At 42.1% G+C, this 14,595-nt stretch overlaps 1 pseudogene; it reads right to left on the bottom strand.

Moving 5' to 3' along the window:
• Positions 1–13,650: 13,650 nt before the first annotated feature.
• On the bottom strand, positions 13,651–14,383 carry LOC147443152 (uncharacterized; annotated as a pseudogene).
• Between the last annotated feature and the right edge of the window lie 212 nt (positions 14,384–14,595).

Genomic DNA, 14,595 nt, shown 5'->3' with positions numbered 1-14,595 from the left:
GATTTGGGTGTTGGACAGGACACTGCCAACATCATCTACACTGACAGTCAGAGTGCATTGACAATTGCGAGAAACCTAGTTTTTTATGCTCACACAAAGTACATTGAGTTGCATTATCACTATGCCATGGAGAGACTCTCAGTAGGAGAGATCAACTTGGCTTCTGTGCCAACACACGACAACCTTGCTGATCTTTTCACAAAGGCATTGTCTCGTGAGAAGTTTGAAGTTTTTTGCAAAGCTTTGGGCCTATTCCACTTTGTGGAATGATCATGTCCTCAGGGCATGGCACTTCCCTATACTCTATGTGCAAGCTCTCATTCACTGCATCATTGCCAGGGGGGATTTGTTACCATACATATGTGGTAGTGATGTGTGTGAACACACTTAGGACCACCGGGGTATTTTTTTCCTCACTAGGAGGTTTTTCCCCCCGTGCATTGTATATACGGCCATCACTCTAGGGATATTTTATCTTTCATTATGCACTAAGAAATACATACTCTTTGTTGCGTGCCTTGAGCTTCTTCGTCTTCTCCAAGCTATGTGTGTTTTGTTGCAACCCTATTTCCACAAATTACAATATGCTGCAAATAGTGAATCCCATCTTTGAAGAAATCATACTTGGATTCCTTAGCATATAACTTGTTTTATCATAGTAATTCAAACACCTACTTTGAATGCTATAAGTGCTCTTCCTCAAAGTCATTTTACACTAGGATATCCTTGACAAAGACAATAACAAATTTGTCCAAATATGGTTTCAAGACATTGTTCATAAGCGTCATGAAAGTAGCTAGCACATTGGTCAACCCTACGACACTTTACACTAGGATATCATCGAGAAAGACGATAACAAATTTGTTCTTATATGATTTCAAGACATTATTCATAAGCTTCATGAAAGTAGCTAGCACATTGGTGAACCCTAAGGGCATAGTCAAAAACTCATAGTGTCCAAACCTTTTTCGAAAAGCAATTTTGGGTATATCAACAAGCCTAATGCGTACTTGATGATACCTTGACTGTAAATCTATGTTTGTAAAGGTATAAGCATGGGTGAGCTTATCAAATAACTTATCCACTCAAGGTAAAAAATTCTTATTCTTAACAATAACCGTGTCTAGGCCACTATAGTCTATGCACATGCACGTATTATCTTCCTTTTTCTTCACCAACAAAATGGGCGATGCCCATGGTGAAGAACTGGGAAAAAGGGGCCACATGTGGTTTCAAATGCCAAAGCAGTGGCCTTACCAAAATGTTGCCAAGAAGGGGGTGGCCACAACGGAATAAAAATTGACTCCTTGTTTGACTGATTCTCTAGTGCTGAGTGTTTGGTGCACAGGATTTGTGAGGCCTTTGAACACAGAGAAAAATGGGGGGGTTCTTCTCTCAATACATTAAACACCGCATCACTATCTCATGGACATGCACTAAAAAACATGGTCTGCAGGGCCCTAGGGCCTACCATTGGGCTGGAGGTGTCGTTAGATTCATCAAATGATGTCCTACTTTTTAGGCTTAGTTCGGTGTTGCTATCAACATCAACCCTACTATTGGGTTGGAGGTGTTTTTAGTTGCATTGAATGATGTCCTTGCTTCTAGGCCAGTTTGGTGTTTCTTTTGACATCAGCTCTACCATTGGGCTGGAGGTGTTGTTAGTTTTATCAAATGATGCCTTGCTTTTTAGGCTTAGTTCGCTGTTGCTATTGGGATCAACCCTACTATTGGGTTGGGGGTATCGTTAGTTGCATTGAATGATGTCTTGTCTTGTTGGGTTAGTTCAATGATGGTCTTGGGATCAACCCTACTACTGGGTTGGAGGTGTCGTCACTCTCATTAAATGATTGCCTACTCTTTAAGCTAGTGTTGTCCCATGAGCTTCAACGCATGAAGCATATATTTTTTACAAAATTTGAAGTTATGTTGTCTTTTAAAATCATAAAATATGTGTTGATTATAGCATACATGGATCCTGTGAAAATGAAGGAGTTAAAAACCAAGACCAAAACTCTGTTGGTCACGTGTATATGTGACCTAACCACCACAGATGAGATCACCTCTATATTGGAGAGTGAGATGCACAGAGATCGTTTCTTTGATACCATAATTAAAGCAATTTAGGTACACTTTTCAGTTGTAGATGCAAAGGCTATCCATAGGCTAATTGAAAGCATTGTGGGAAATATGACACACTGCTTAAGAGACTTGGGTGTTGATGCACCAACGGATGCAGATCTAGCCAAGCTACAACATTGGACTAATATATCGCGTGCAGAGAGGTCAAAATAAAAAAGAGTGCGCAATATTGATGCTCAAGATGTCCATAGCCACAAAGCTAGATCCATCTTTCAAGATGCAGTAATAGGAAGATCAAATACAGAAGCTGGGATAGAGCATTTATTACGCACCCGATTTATATCTTAGTGTGCCGTGGTGTCTACCTCACACCCGAAGCTATCAAACATGGTCAAAAGTTGGGAAAGGATGCTACATAGTTGTGTTAGAGTGCACAATCGCTGGAGTCACTTGCTTACCACCAGAACTATTGTATGTGGTCAACTACTTCAAAGGAGATGCAGTACAGAGCCACCGATCTTTTGCTCTAGAGGCCAACCTGTGCAGTTGTTCCACAGGGGCATCGTTATATTCATAGCAAAAAACACCAAGAGCCATGGTCCTTGGTTTTTCCTCTCTTCAATGGAATGAATTTGGGTGACATGTTAGAGTGTGTTCCACCACCAAAAGGCAAATTTTCTAACATACTGTCTACTCAAAAAGAAGATCCTAGACGCCATCCCATAGAGCAAGAGTTAGAGATGTGCAAGAATATGCTCAATTGGGTGCCTTCTTTTATGGATGCTCTAGTGAATACCATGGCGCATACACACAGCAAAGGAATTATACACTATGACTTGCACCCATGGAACATCATGACTGACTTCACTAAGGAGGGTGTGGCATGTTTGGGTGTCATTGATTGGGGGTTGGCACTACAAGTGGGCATTGAGAAGCAAGCAACCAACATCAAAGACCCCACAGAGCATGCCCTATGTCGTTCGAGGGCCCTTGAGCTTTGCAACCCAAAAGCTGCTTGTCCGTATTCAAAAGCCTCTGACACCTATGCAATTGCTTTCTGCATTGAGAAACTATGTGATTTGTGCAAAGTTTTTTTAGAGCATTGCAATGTGTCATGGCAAAAGGAAAAGTAAATTTATTGCGGCATGATTGCCTCTAATGCGAAAAAACTACTTACAACAACCACCTAGGCAGAGAAAGACATTGCACAATATGAGTGAGCATTTGGATATGTTAGAGCTCAACTCGAAGGTGTGTTTGCGTCCGCTTAGTGAGATGATTCCTAAATTTTAGTTTACTTTGGTCACTTTTGTAAACAATGGTCTTTTTCGGATTATTTGGCCAAGTGACATATGACAACTTTTATTTCATTGCCATTTAACACAGTAGTCTGAGTATTGTCATTTATAAATTTAAAAAATATCATAAATTTTGTTTGCAATTCCAATGGGAGACTTTATAAACTTTGCATTTATAACATTACTTTATGCACCAAGGAAGACTATCAAACCTTCACCGATCAATTAACCAACATGCAAAAATCACAGTAAGTTTTACAAGGCTTCAATGTTCATTGCAAGGGTTTACATCAAGTCGAAGAACTTGAGTTCTGTGAGCTTGGTGGATGTAATTTACTTGAATTGAATGGGAACCTTGAGGTGGATGATTTTCCACGTACTCGGCAATGAAGGGCATTGTGGAGCAACGATGTAAACATAGATAGCATTGTAGGTTAACACTTCATTGCAAGTGTTAACCTACAATGCTATCTATGTTTACATCGTTGCTCTGCAATGCCCTTCATTGCCGAGTACGAGGAAAATCATCCACCTCAAGGTTCGCATTCAATTCAAGCAAAGTACATCCACCAAGCTCACAGAACTCAAGTTCTTTGACTGCGACCTCTTCCCCTTACTCCTGGTCACCTTCATTCATATCCATAGTTCACCGTGGTCTATCTTCTTCATACCTTTTTGATTGTATATTGCTAATTAGCCTGTGATTGCAATATAGGTAAACCAATTTCTTGGCTCGGTCACTGAGAAGCTAATTACGAATAGTCGAGTGTACATAGTTGTACGTACTCCAGTTTCTCTCGGAACTTGAATTGGCAGAATATTGTGCAAGAACCCTAATGGGGCCAATCAACACAATGTAGGCGCCAAAGCACCATTCATGAGCCACCATCTCCATGCTGGTTGTTCTGATGCAAGGTTTTGCACAAACTCCGAATTGAAAAGGCCATCCTTTACCTTGTACTTTGTCAGGTCGATGATTGCTTGGGCTTGATCATCTGGATTTTTGTAGAAATTACTTACCACATCATAGAAGTCTTTAATCACCTCCTCATCTAATTCATCACAATCCATGTTCCAGTATTCTGGATCAAGCAAAAAAGCAACATTGTGTAGTGGGCTATGTGCACTAGCACAACGAGAATGTACATACTTATTTAAGATATCTCTTTTAGCCTTATTAAAAGATGCTCTCCAAGGCTTGATCAAATTTTTTTTTGGCTCTGAAGGAGAGTTCAAGCTCCCTTAAACATTATACCAGCCCATGTACACCTTTCCTATATTGGGTAGCTTAAGATCAAACTGATGCAAAGATATCATCACATGCCTCATCACCAAGTATGTGTCCCCAACATCAGACCATAAGTGTCTATCATCAATCAGCACTTTCACGGATCAAACCTTTGTTTTTACTTGTACTGGTTTTTCTACTACCCACTCATAGAATACAACACAAACAAATGTCTCCAAAATAGCATTTTTATTTTGCAAAAGACTCTCCACATTGTATAAGTTAGAGCTTCCAATATTGTGGACATACATTGCCGATACATGTCTAGCACACGTTGTCTCTTCAAAATAAACTTCAACACCTTCCTTGCATTATCTATAATGGTTTTGAATGAAAGCGCTCCTCCAAGGGATGACCCGTTGCTCTGCATTTTTTTGGCATTGTCCATTATAACCTATACTACATTTTGAACACCAGCTTGATGAATTGTTTCTGTGATTATATTGGCTATATAGCTCCTAGACTTTATCTCACCCTAGCTATCAACTGATTTAATAAAGCAAGGACTAAACATCATCACATTAATTAGCGGCCTACGCTAGACATTTGACCATCCATCACTAACTATAGTGCATCTTGTTTGATCAATTGATTTCAAGATCAATCTATCAACTTCTTTTTGGGTGTCTACAAATCATTTATCCAAAAATGTTGTGCACATTTGATGATATGATGGAAGGGAAAAACCGGCCCCATACTCCCCGATCTTCGTCCATGCATGCATCCATGACTCTCGTGTGACCATCAACATAGAACCTCCTATAAAATAGATAGCGTGTGTAAGAGCAGATTGTGCCTCTTTAAGAGAAGTTGATCAAAAGCACCACTATTTTGTCTGCCTTTTATTGAGGCATCAGCACTGCCTTGGTGCTCTGAAGCATAACAGCTTGGAGTTGGTATTCTAGGTTGCCTTGCATTGTCTACACCTCCTAACAACTCTCTCAAATGTTTCATAGCACTCTCATGACCTACACCATTACATCTGTTGATCAAAAGCACCACTATTTTGTCTGCCTTTTATTGAGGCATCAGCACTGCCTTGGTGCTCTGAAGCATAACATCTTGGAGTTGGTATTCTAGGTTGCCTTGCATTGTCTACACCTCCTAACAACTCTCTCAAATGTTTCATAGCACTCTCATGACCTACACCATTACATCTGTCTCCATTAGACCTATTAGTTGTTCCATTCCCTGATCCAAGGAAGTGTTCCCTAATACGAGGTGCACCTCTTGATTTTTCTTTGCCATATAATTTGCAATGCCAATCTATCAATGATCTTACGCTCTCAGCAAATTGCCACTCAGGCCCTGGAACCTTACCACCGACGGCCTTCCGCTTCCCTTCATTAGAAGCTCCATTGTTTGATACTTCACCACTAGTTGATGGGAGACTAGAAGTAGCTGCATTGATGTCTTGAGAGCAAGCATTGGCGTCCATGACAAGTTCACAAGCCACCTATACATTCATACAATTGTAAAAATATTAGGTTTTTGAAAAACAATATCTAATTGAACAATTGTATAATAAAATAAATTAATATACATATAAATATAAAGCAAAAAGAAGTGAAAATTTGATTTGAGCAATAGAATTCGGTAGACAAACCACCTCTCAAACAACTGTCACAATGTAGGGCCCAAAATGTTGTTCAAACAACACCATTACCACCTCCAGTGCTAGGACCACAACCCCCACATCCAAGAATCACTTCTGTGAATCAAGTGGGTTGTGAGTAATCTATTGCTTGTGTGGATTGCACGGATGAGTTACACCCTTGTTTTTCGAGTGTCGCTCGTAGCAAGCGAGAACCTACTCAACACATAAAAATGTCAACTAGGGACGTCGCTGACCCGATTAGGGCATGGAGGCGTGCCAAGAGGGTGTCAAACTCTTGTCGAATACCTATGGAATGGTCATCTAAGATCTCCAAGTCCTTTGTGTGCGGGAATACCCAAATCTGCCAAGAACCTCCTACTTCACGAAACTAAGCTAAACCTTGGGCTAATGACCTTGGTTTGACACGAAACTCACCGTACCCAATTTCCTACATGTCCCCAAGCTACCTAGACCCTCAAACCTGAATTTTTCACCCTGGCAGAAAACACGCTTACTATCTGACAGCAAAATGGAAGTTGTCGGAAACGGTCCGAGGTGGTCTCTACAGTTGTGTCTAAGGGAGAGCCACCCTACTCTATGGTTGGTTTCGTTGAAATCTACCCTAAACTCCCTAAAACTCACGTGAAAGTCCTTAGATTGATGCTCTTGAAGTAGCATCTCGTGGCAAATGGTTGGCGTTGAATCGAAGAGCTCGATGAGCTGAACGCGCCTGTGGTCTCGGTTTTGCAATGTGACTCGTGCAGCACAAGATAGCAATCAAAGAAGATGCACACACAAAAATAGATAAGCTGCCCGCACAGAGAGTTTTTTTAACTCATCAAATCCATCCTACAAAACCCTTCATTTTGACCTTTATACTTAGGTCTTGTGGGAGGAGGGTTTCCCATAGACACATGGCTCAATAATCAATTGTGTGCTTGAGTTGGGAATCAGTACAACTTGGAAGACCATGACCCTAGAAGATAAACCCTTTACATTTGAATAGCAAAAATATTACAAGCTCGGCTTCAGAGCAGAAAATTAATACAAAAATGCGGGGATTTGACTTGATGTAGTGGTGGCTGCTATCCACTGTTGCTGACCTACAACACTCCCCCCCTCCTAAACCAAGTCGTCCTCGACATGGGGTTGTTGTGGAGGGTGTTAAGCGCTTGGCGTTTCATCTGTCCAATTGAGTGGACATCTTTCTAATCTGCGCCCTGCCATAAGCTTAAGGGCCGCTTTGAACTGGGCCTTCTTCTCCTTTTCAATGGCTCATAGTGGGATATTTTGGATCCCATGCTTCAACTCGATCGCTGTATAACTTACATATCTTGCTCTAAGGTCTGCGACTTCGATATTGAATATCTTTGAATTATAGGAGAAGAAGCCGGTGTAGAAAGCCTCTTCGAATGTTTGGAGGTAGTATATGGGCAAAAACATTAGACGAGCAAAAAATCCATGCAAAATGACTTCATTTGGTTGGCCAGATAGATCATAGTATAGGCCTCTTTTACCCTCCAAAAAACCCAACCAGGGAGTGTCGGTTAACTCCGTTTGGTGGTATACCTGTATACAGGTTAGTAGCATCCGACATATTTTCCTTAGCATGCCTCTAGATAGGTCTGGGAGACCTCTGTACATTTCCTCAGCTTCAGTCAATGATCTGATCATATATTCTTCTGTAAGGTAGTCACCTGGCTTAGGAGCTGGCAGTAGTGGATAGTTCATCCAAGTGGGATGCTCCTTCTGAAGGTGCTCAAACTCTTGCCATGTGTATACTCGAGGATAAGAGCAGACTGTAGGATCTTCTTTAATGTATCTAGGTGCGTGGATTTGATGGATAAGAAATTTTGGATGCTTCTTAAGACATCTCTGTCGCCATGTAGGTTCAAGACTTTTCTCCGGCACCTGCTGCTCCTCTGCCGTCCTTTTAAGCTCAGCTAATATACTCTTCTTGAAATCAAGAGATTCAAACTTCATCAGTGGAAAGGGAAGCATGCGCACATACCAAGCTTCATTTATCTGCTGGGGAGTCAGGTAAGCGACATTTGCAGAGTGTAGTATACGCTGCTCCCAGCTTAGGCTCTTCCAATGATACCTCTCATGGAGGGTCTCCATGCGCTCTCTTAATTGCAACTCTGCCAATTCATTCAATGTAAGCTCTTTGTCTGCTGCTTTAGCTGTAGTAGGCTCTGGCTCTGTAGCAGGTGCAGATATTGGTTCCTCTGGAGGCATCTCTTGCTGTACAGTCCCTTCTGTCTCTAGTGGCCTGGCTTCAGGCCTGGTAGATGTAGGCGCTATATTTGGCTGTGAACTTGAAGCTTTTAAGAGTGCCAACTGTTGCTTTAAATTTGCATTTTCTAGAAGGAGTTGGTCTTTTTGTAGCATAGATTGAGCTACCAGCTCTTCTGGCTTCCATCCTCAGCTTCTTCTCGAGCTCTTCCATCTTCTGATCTTTTTCTTGCATAGCTATTTGAGCTGAGGAGGAGGTGGCCTCGATTGCTGCATAGCCTTTGAGCTTGTCGATGAGTTCACTTTGAAGCTGTAATTGGGCCTTTAAGAAAGTGATGTGATCCGTGCCCAGATCATACATAAATTTGAGTCCACTATACTCATGTCTTGCTTTCTGATGCAGCTCCTTTTCTGCTGTAAACTAAGTATGTAGTTTTCTTAGCTCATCATTAGTGCTGGTTAGCTGTTCTTTCAGTTGAGCTACTTCTTGGAGTGCCTTTTCAAGCTGCAAGCTCTTTGTAGCTGTTTCTTGCTCAAGCTGCCTGGCTTGATGCTTCATTCCTTCGGTCATCATTGTAATCTGAGAAGCAAAGAAGTCCAAGCCTTGATCGAAGGTTTGCATTGGTGGTGGGACCACTGTTGGAGGAGTGTGGAATATAAGTGGTACTGCAGCTGTGTCTTCTCGTGCCTTTGATGATTCAGCTATTGGTGTGTGAGCTATACTCTCAGCTTTTTTTTTGCTTCTCTGGCATAGCAAGCTTGATAGTTTCTTCCTTTGGAGGCGGAGCCGCTTCATCATCTTCGAGGTTGACAATAATTGGAGCACTTTGGACCTCGGGCTCTCCCTCTTCTTCAAGTCCTGCATATTCTTGACTTAGTATGTGAGTTCTTGTTACAGAGACAGATACCTTTCTTGCCACAATTTCTCCACTCAATTGAGTTGAATCTTGCTTTTTCTTCTGAGCTTCGTCTTTAGCTATCTCTAGCTTTGTTTGTGTTGCTTGTGAAGGTTGTGCTTCTGAGATGTGTGGCTCTTCAGGTTGTGGAGGAGGAGATGGAGGTTGTTGTTCTATTACAAGTGGTTCATATGCTGCCGAGCCCTCCATTCTTTCCATCCTCTCTTTGGCAATTCTTTCCTCCTCTTCCTTTAGATATGCTTTGAGAAGGAGGTCCTCTTCGGCCATGGTGACTGAGGGCTTTTTGACTCGTGGTTCTCGTGGATTCCACTGCTCCTCAAGGTCACCGGCTACTACTCGTTGCTTCTTTTAGGCGTTCAAGGAGAGCCTTCTTTTGTAGTGGATCCTCTTGTACTGGAGCTATGGGAGGTATTTTCCTTTTCCTTTTCATCAATGGGGTGTGTTCCTCTTCCTCTCCCTCAGTCTCCAGCTCTGATGCTTGTGTTGGTTGTGGTTTAGAAGAGGTTCCCGCTTGTTCTTCCTCTTTGGAGTCACTTTCTGGTTGCGAGGCTTCATGATGTGTTTCCTCTTCTTCCTCCTCCTCTTCTTGCACTGTCACTAACCTCGTTCTTAATCCTGGCCTCACTAGCCTAGCCTTCAGCTTGGGTGGCTTGTCGTCAGAGGAATCAATATCTTGTAACCAATCTTGTTGGGAGGGAGCAAGTGGTAGCTGAGTTGTGGCCCCAATGGCCTCATATGCAATTCTTGTCAGAACTTCGGGTGCAGCTAAATATTTGACAGGGCCCTTTCTTCGGAGGTGAAGGAGATTATAATGAATGTACTGTAGATGATATATATCCACAGGGGCATGTTGTCGGCAAGCCCATGAGAATGTAGTAGCCACTGCATGGTTGGGGGTTGTGAAGCGGGGCGGTCTTTTATCTGTAATATGGAAGAAGTGCTGATAAATCCGGTTGGGGAGACGAGCCCTCTGGCAGATAATGCTATCAAATGTAGCGGCTGAATCCCTCTTTACAAATGTATTTGTCTCTCTTTCATGTCGAGCCCTCATTGGCATCCCCGTGTTTGACAGGTTCAGTGCAGCTACAATAACTTCTTGGCTAATGTGTACTTGGACTTTTTCATTGGCCATATTGGTGATATGGGCAATGCCATCTGCTTGAAATGTGTGCAGAAGCTCATAAGCTCTTTGTAAATCTACTCCGCACGGCTCCATTTCAAAATATCTATGTAGATCCACTTTTTCCAAGTCATCTTGGTGTTGGCTGGTGAGCCCGTAGACTTCTCTTGGGGTTAGGGGGACATCCACTAGTTGGTTGTCTGGGGTTCTGAATATTCCCTCATATATGGTTGCACTGTGTGCTTCCAAAAGCTCTCTCTTTAGGTAGGTGGTTGCTTCCTTCATTGTCCTCTTCAGGATAGTATAAGGGGGCATCTCTTCTAATTCTTGCTTGATGGACTTTCTTCTGGGTCTCTTGGCTGGACTCTTTCCTTCTTGCATTTTCCCTGTAAGCAGACCACCAACTTGAAAGTTGTCACTGTCTAATCAGAGTGCTGGATAGGAGCTTCAACTGAATCTTTGATGATCATCAAATGCAAGTAACACTCAAAATATATGTATAAAGCATGCTTGCAAGCCCAAAACACTAAAACTGACAATTTAGCAACACCAGACAGTGAGCGTGTTTACTGTCTCTAGTAGGTGTTTTTGGCACTTTGAGGTGACAATGAGTGCATATGCATGTAATACAATGAATATGGAGTGTACTCCCCAATTTTGGTGTAATATGGAGCAATATACCATGAGATATGGCAAACCCTAGATGGTAGGTGAGCTGAATAAATAGGTAACTTAGTGAAATTTTGATGCATAGTGCTTGTGGTTTCACAAACGTTGTGCAATGAGGCTAGATACAACTTTTGATGGGGTGCAAGTGAACTTCTGGGCATTGAGACAGTAAGAGCGCTTACTGTCTTCAGAGTGATATGGAGCTGGTTTTTTGATCTGTAATGCTAGGGTTAGCTGGAAGGCATCATTTGATGATTTTTGATGTGATGACTTTGATAGTGTGATGCTCCTTGGCAACAGTAGGTCCAGAGTTGGCTAGCTGGTGAGACTGAAATGGCTAAGTGATGATTTTTTTCATTTTTACTTGGTAGGAGGCTTAGCCAATGTAATCATGGTGATGTATAGGAGCTATATGGAAACTTTGGTAGTAGTCTGGACATGGGAGACAGTAAAAGCGCTTACTGTCTCTTGAGCATTTTTTTAACTTTTTGAGAATGTAGCTTTATGGATGGCTCATAGAGGCTCTAAGAAGCAATTGTGGAGCTTGGCTCTCAACTTGGAATTGGGTATCATGGTTTCTTCACTAGGATTGATGTTGGTAGACTGATGAGCTTGGATTTTGTTCTAAGGATGGGGCTTTTGTGATTTTGTGGGTCAAATGCATGTATATTGATGTATTTTGAGGTGCATATGTGCTCAAAGTTGAGAAATTGGCCAAATATCCCTTAGACATGCAATTGGAGTTTTGTGTTGGGACATTATAGCTAGGCCCTATACACCCTTTTGGTGTGGTCACTTGTCATTTTTGACATCCACATTGGGTGTGGTGTCTTCCCAGATTCCCAAAGCCATCTGCTGACTCTATGTTGTTCTCGGCCTTCCGGGTTAGTATATGCCTATGTGGCATTGTTATTAGACCTATCTCTGAGGTCTCTGTGAAATCTTATAGCCTTTGGTGGTCTCTAGAGTCTGCTGTGTTTCCTACGGGATTGTGCCTTCCCAGTCCTGTGTGTGCTTGTTACGTGCTTGTAAATGAGTCAAACCAGCATTAAATGACTTGAAAAGTATTCGTAATTACCCCTCATGGTAGCCATGACTGCAATGTGAAAGCAGGTGGCAGGTGGAAGCAGGTAGCAATATGCTCTCTCAAGCTCTCTTTCACAAGGACAAGTATCAAATGAGCTTAGAAATGAGGTCTTGGGGTATACATACTTGGGGCTTAGGATGTGCAAGTGCAACCACCCCCATGGTTTGTCCCAAATCACATGTTAGATCACCTACGGATCGAAAATTTTGCGATTTGGACACCTTATGGCCAAATTCCATCACTTTTGCACTTTGAGCCTTTCCGCTTTAAAAATATGGTTTCCGTCATTTTCCGCAACCTGACCTGTTGACATTGGAAATCCATTCTGAAAATTCCTGCGGGTTTCCTAATATTAGGAAACATTTCTTGTATCTCTGTTTTATTTTTGGCGGCTTATTACTATTTACTAGAAAATAAAAGGAGAAAAATAGAAAAAAATAGCAAATCACTCCAAAAATTATCTGAAAAATCATAGGATGTCCCGGATATCTCTTATTTATTTGAGATAGCTAAAAAATAAATTTTGTACATATTTACACACACCTAGGGATATATATGGCAGTTTCCCCTTTTTTACCACTATTTAGGGCAGAAAATGCAAACTTGGTCAAGAAAATTCGCAATAAAACACAAAATAAGTCGGAAAACATTTGAATACCCTGCCCTATCATCATTTTGGGTCCGCATTTGGAATGCCTCCCCCCCGCCTATCTGGAGTCCTCCTGGACGACATTGTGTCATACTAGTGGTGCTGTGCATGGGTAAAACATTGGTGCCTATGCAAGGCCGTGTAATTAGCCCTATGCATGCATACTCGGTCAGTGCATGGAAAAATTAATGTTGTGCAAGATGAGGGTCTTAAGAAGATTGCTTAAGGGAATCTGCTGGCGAGGTTTCCAAGTGGTAGAATGCTTTCAAGAGACTAAGTTTCTCGGACATGGTCAGAACTGGTGGTGGTTTTTGACCAATGTTGACGTGTTGAGTACTTGTTGATGTTTTTTAGGTTTCCATTGCAACCTAGATGTAGCTGGTTTCAGGTTTGGAATCTTTCGTTTGGGTTGCCATTTGTACGAGACGGCAGTTTTGGTGGGCTGTTTAGGAACCCAAACTTGTTTGTAGTGAATAGGACTTTTGGGTTTGATTTGCTTGGGCGGTGGGTGGGCTCGGGTGTACTGTTTGGATTGTTGAGTAGCTATAATTGCCGTGTGGTTGCCTTTTGGCAGAGGGGGTTGAGCAATTGTTGGCTTGGGTTGCTTGGGCCGCCAGACCTGTTTGGTTTTCTGTATAGGAGTAATGACATTAGCAGGTTTGATTGGAGTCCACCTATATTTGCTTGATGTTGTCGATGTGTTGGGCACTAGTGGTGGCTTTGCTTTCCAGACAAGTTGTTGGCTAGGCTTTGGCGGTGGAGATTGTGGATTTGATTGTTTTGGCCGCCAAACTTGCTTGTATGTTGGGCGAGGTAACTGTGGAATTCCATATTTATGTTGAGGCCTTTTTTTGGTGTGAGGAAGTGCAGGTTGTGACATTGGTTCTTCAATGCTGACCTGACATGTAGCATCAGCAGTTTCCTTTGGCTGTGACGGTTGTACAATTGCTAAAAGAGGTGCAGGTGGTGGAGGAAAGAATTTTTGATTGTTTTCTCGTAGTTGCTGATGAGGGACCTCCTCCTCGCTTGCAAACAACACTTTGCTGACCTTTCCCTTTGCTTGAAAGTACATTTGGTTACCTGACCAGTGCAAATAAGCTTTGTATCTCCTTTTCCAGGTTGTACCAAACATGATGGAGGAATAATCATCTTGAACATCGCACACATGAAATTGATGAGTGCACAGCAGGCCATTGATATACAAGTGTATCTCCGCCCAGCCTTTGGTTATGATAATTGCATTATTGAAGGCTTCACAACAGCAAAATTCTGGCACTAACAGAACACCTGTCAGCTGATTAAAGAAACTGTATGTGACGTAGTTGTAATGAGCTCTTGAATCCACTAAGGCATAGGTTGGAACTTTATCCAGGGTCACTTCAATCGGAATGCAAGGATCAACATCTTCATCATCCAGATCAAAAGGAGTAATCTGAGACATTCGAGTCCACTTTTGCTTGTTGAATCCCTGTTACTGCTGCTTTCGTTTGAGTTGTCGAAGCCGTGCTTCTTCTTGAGCTTCTTCTTTGATAAATTTGGCTGTAGCTTTTCGACAACCAGCTGCATGCACCCTCTCAAGCATTTCTGGAGTTAGCGGGAGATGATATTTCTTTAACCTGCATCCACTAATCCAATTAGGCATCTCCTCTCCCT

The sequence above is a fragment of the Adiantum capillus-veneris genome, chromosome 14, assembly GCF_014529385.1.
Source record: "Adiantum capillus-veneris isolate H3 chromosome 14, ASM1452938v2, whole genome shotgun sequence".
NCBI lineage: Eukaryota > Viridiplantae > Streptophyta > Polypodiopsida > Polypodiales > Pteridaceae > Adiantum > Adiantum capillus-veneris.
Note: the sequence above shows the minus strand (reverse complement) of the source record. Positions and strands in the feature narration are given on the sequence as shown.